The 5,118-nt window shown below is 39.0% G+C and overlaps 1 pseudogene; it reads left to right on the top strand.

The window, feature by feature from the left end:
- The first annotated feature begins 3,373 nt into the window (after positions 1–3,373).
- On the top strand, positions 3,374–3,507 carry LOC116623712 (annotated as a pseudogene).
- The last annotated feature ends 1,611 nt before the right edge of the window (positions 3,508–5,118 follow it).

The raw sequence follows: 5,118 nt of genomic DNA, 5'->3' as shown, positions 1-5,118 counted from the left end.
CTCTGATGTCATATCCTTTTGGATTGGATCTTAGCTCAAATAGAGGAAAGGGTTCCCTGTTAGACAGACCTCCCACCTGGAGTGAGACTAAGTTCTTGACTCCTTCCCCTTCACTCCTTATGTCTGCCAAAACTGAAGCCCAGGATCAAGAATACTGTCAAAGCAACTTTGGAGCTCAGCTTATCTCTCTGTTTCTCACTTTCTCTTAGATGTTTCCTGGTGTTGATTATTTATCTTGTCAGCAATTTTTGTTTTTAATGACACTCTTTTTTATTGTAGCCCATTTTTTATTCTGTTTAATGGAAGGGTTGGTTCAAATAACTTAACATGCTGTAGGAATTGGAATTATTCAGCATCTCTTCTCTATTGCCCAAAGAACAGAATAAATGAATTTTTTTTAAAGATTTTATTTATTTATTTATTTGACAGAGAGAGAGAAACAGCATGAGAAGAGATAGGGTCAGAGGGAGAAGCAGGCTCCCCGCTGAGCCAGGAGCCCGATGTGGGACTTGATCCCAGGACTCTGGGATCATGACCTGAGCTGAAGGCAGTTGCTTAACCAACTGAGCCACCCAGGCGCCCCAGAATAAATGAATTTTTAAATGTCCCTTCAGAAAGGTTATTGCTCCTGAAAATCAATTCTGTAGAGAAGATGTCTCTCAAAGGAGGAGGGAAAACAAATAAATAGGAGATAAATGTAAAAGTCTCTGACTTTGAATGTGGCCTTATAATATGTGTGGTTCAAAGGTGCCACTGGAAGAACAGAGAGGGAAGAGCAAAGGAAAAACTAGATACAAATAGATATATTCATCACCCACTTTAAAGTCTGATAGAAAACCAAAGTTATCAGTGACGTTACACCATTATTTTGTGCTAAAAGTGAATCACCATGTCCCAAATAAATGGACCATATCATATCATGATTCTATCCCAGTACTCTGACTAAATGTTTGTAAAGTGCTTATGTAAAGCTTATTAAATGTGCTTGCAAATCTAAGATACTGACTTACATTACAACAATGGAATGCACACAAAGTAGATGGAAGAATTTCCTGGAAGTGAGTATTCTTAAATCAGAAAACACAAACATTTGGTAGAATCTCCTTCACAGATGGTAGTTAAGCTTTTCCATGATTCTATAATTTATACATATAGTGTATGTATAATATATGTGTGTGTGTGTGTGTATATATATATATATATATATATAATATATATATAATATCACTATCAGTCTTCTCCTGCAGGAAGAATGGGAATGGGCAGGATGCCCTTGGAATTTCATTACAACCTAATGATTCTAGTAATCTAACTCTGAAAATCAATGGCTGAACCTCAATTTAGGTCAAAAGGAAATCTTCCTAAGAGGCTATGAGATTGTTTTTAATAGCTATGGGTAATGGAGGAAACCCCTGACATTGTCGTAGCTCAAATTTCATTGTCACTAAGGCTGCTGCACCAAAATGGCATTTTAAAGAGTCTTAAAATAAATACCTATTTGAACAAGTAGTCAAAATCAGCCTACATTCTGAGATTATCTGAGTTCCTTGGGTCTTTGAGTTTACTTTATTATAATAACGTAGCGTCTCTTTTGCATATTTTTGCTGGCATTTCCTTTTGGCAACATCTTCTTCATCCATCACGTCTTGAGTCTGCTATTGTTGGTGGGAAGGGTTTTGGATTTGATCAATGGGTTCTCTCTGCAAAAGGGCATAAGTGTTTTTGGACACCTGGAACATCTTTTCTCTGGAGACCAGAAGGCTTTACTACCAACATGTTACAGTTTCAATTTATAATTAGACTGGAAAATCTCTGGGCCTGAGAGATTTTGCACAAACCTGTAAAATCTACAACCACCCCTTGAGACCTTCTTTGGAATTGGTAATATCTACTATGTAGTTGTCCCTACAACCCATTTCTCTTTTATCCAATCTAGCATACCACTGTCAGATTCATATTCCCAAAGAAGTTCTGAGCAAGTCACTTTCTTTTCTTTTTTTTTTTTTAAGATTTTTTTTCATTTAATTGAGAGAGAAGGAGCGGGGGAGGGGGGTACAGAGGGAGAGGGAGAAGCAGATTCCCTACTGAGCAGGAAGCCCATCTCAATGCAGGGCTCGATCCCAGGACCCAGAGATCATGACCTGAGCTGAAGGCAGATGCTTAACCTACTGAGCCACCCAGGTTCCTGAAGTTTTTTTCTTAATTAAGAATGTCTCTTGGCTTTATTCTTTCATCTGACAGACCTCAAATTTAAATTCGCGTTCTGACAAACGGTGTTTTTCATTTGTGAATTTATTTTTAAAAAGCCTCAAAAATTAGAAAAAATAAATGTTATGAGTTATACACCAAATGAAAAAGAATATTTCTTGGCTATTTCTAACTTTTTGAGGTTCCATTCATCCAATCTTATTCCCCACTTCTGCTGCTTGCCCCCCTCCCCTATCCACCACTCACTCAGGTCAGTTTTTCCACTCTCCTTCATCCACACCACATTCATCTTCATTTTCACCTTTGCTCTCTTAGGAAGGGATGAGCACTGGCCCAGGACTTCCCTGATCCCTTCCTCCTTTCCATGTCCACCTCTCCTCTCTACCTCCTGCACTGACCCCCATTGCTGCCCTCATCAGAACCAGAGTTACTATCTTCTATTCTTAGTTATCATCCTGAGCAATGCCTTAACAATACTAGCCTGCAAAAGAATGGGGTGAATATTTACCACCTCCTGCCATCTCTTTCTCATCCCCGTTCCTTAGATATAATAATAGCAGCATCTGTTAAGTATTTTAATTGTTTCCTTTAATCCTTGCCACATCTCATTTTACTGATGAAAGAAGCAAGATTCATGGAGATTAATTTCTCCTCAGTCACTCAGCTGTGGAGTTGAGATTCAAATCCAGAAATGTCTGGTTCCAAAGCAATTACACTTTAAAACTTTTTGATGACAGGAGATGTTACTTCTCTCTATCCCTTTTCTTTTCCTTCTTTCCAAGAGTCCTTGTATATAAGTTAGTTATTTAAGATGCAATGTAGTATAAAACAAAGAGACAGGCTTTGGACCATGTAGACCTGAGTTGGAATTATATCTTTAAAACTTACTGGTAAACTGACTTTGGACAAATGACTTAACCTTTATGTCCTTTGATTTTTCATCTCCTAAAATGAGGTCACAATGCTCTAGAACTCAACACAGGGCGTGGTGTATCATTGACATTCAGCAAATATATGTTGATTCATTTTCCCCTCTTTCTTTTTCCTCTTTATCTCCTTCCCTCTTTTTTATTATTTTCTTTGATTCTATCTCAAACTGATCAATATATCAATGACTATTAGAGGACAACTGGGAAAAATTTGAGTACTCGATATTTATTGGTGTATCGCTTCTCGGCCTTTTGGCTAAGATCAAGTGTAGATATTTATTGGTGTAATAGAATGATTGTGATTTTTAGGTATAATAATTATTCCATAGTTGCATTTTTAAAGAGTCTCCCCTTTCTGAAGATACTTTCTGAAGTATTTATGGATACAGCGATACGATGTCTAAGATTTGCTTCAATAAAACCCAGTTAAGTTGGGGGTTGGAGGACAGGAGCGTATAGAGTTATGGATGAAACCATATTGGTTTGAGTTGATAATTGTTGAGTCTGAATGATGAGTACATGGGGATTCATTATACTATCAGTCACTACGTTTGTGTATGTTTGAAAATTTCCAAAATAAAACATTTTCCAAAATGTCCAATGCAGAAGGTTCAAGCCTCAGTGTCTTTCTCATCTTCACCAAGGTCCCCAATTCTTCCCAAAGACATTCTGGTCGGCTCTTCTCCTTGCTTTCCCCAGTACCTCCTGGGTTATTCCAGACTCATGCCAGCAGAGCACCACACTGCCTCAGCCCCCACAGTTGGCATTTGGACAAAAATCTCTTCCTGACCCCAGATGGCATCACAGTTTCTTCAGTCTGATCCTGTCAGCATATTTTTTTCCAAGCACCTGATTTCTGGATATGGTAGCAATAAAACCAACCAAGATCTTTGGTTGGCCCATTCTGGAGCAGGTATTTCCCATTCTGACACTGTCAGCCATCTGAGCGTGCTGTTTCCAAGAGCTCCAAAATAACAGCCGAGTAAGAATTTCACAGACTGCAGTGCATGCTTTTAGATTTCTGGCCAGAGTGTTCCTGAGGGATGGAGAGCCACTGGGGTAGACGGTATACTAATATTGCTGATTATTAATGGGAAAACTGATGCAAATAAGCAATTTTATGGGTTGCATTTTATTGGGAAGCTGGCATGAGCGGGGAAGAAAAAGCAAAGAACAAACACAAGTGGAGTTTATTTACTCTGGTTCTGGTCACTATATGGACTCTTTCGGTTAAATATATCTCAGACTGCAATTTGATTGAAGTAGAAAGATAAAGGGCTGAGTTATCCCAGTCTTGGTGATTTCCTAAGAAACAAACAAACAAAAGAGACAAGCAAGGTAAGTCAGACCAGGTCTGTATGAGAGCTGAACCAGAGACCTCAGTGGGTGGCTCCCAGGCAGCACTTCACTAATGGGTTTTTGGGAATCTGTGGTGTTTTCTGTGGCATCATATATTTACTGGGTGTGTTGAGGACCTACCTCCTCTCATTGCCTGTGGTTTACTTTTCTGGTACCAAGATGAAATTCTAGCTTTTTTCATTCTATAATGATGTTTTCAAGAAGCAAGACTTGGAGAATAGGTTTTTTGATTATTTTTTCTGAGACAAAGATCCACCCTTGCTTCCAATATCACATGTCATTTCAGACTTTAAAGCACTTCAAAGTACTTCAAATCTCTTCTCTCATTTGCGCCTCACATTCCATAAAGTAAAGAGGTACTATCATCCCTATCTGACAATTGGGAAGCTAAGGCTAAGTGACATGGCAACAACGTGACTCATCCAAGGCCACACAGTCTCAGTGGTGCAGCTAGAACAAGAACCCAAATCTCTTCCTCTCTATGCCATGCTTTTCCTCCCACACCAAAATTAACAGTGTTATGCTCAAAGCCATCAGGATCTTCAAGGAAATGAGCTGGGGAGAGTGGCTCAGATGTAGGCAAAGTAGATTTCTATTAAGGCTTGCCCACTGGGAGTCTTAC

This window comes from Phoca vitulina, unplaced genomic scaffold (genome assembly GCF_004348235.1).
Source record: "Phoca vitulina isolate PV1807 unplaced genomic scaffold, GSC_HSeal_1.0 scaffold59, whole genome shotgun sequence".
Lineage (NCBI taxonomy): Eukaryota > Metazoa > Chordata > Mammalia > Carnivora > Phocidae > Phoca > Phoca vitulina.
The sequence above is the reverse complement of the archived record's forward strand: the minus strand, read 5'-3'. Positions and strand labels throughout refer to the sequence as shown.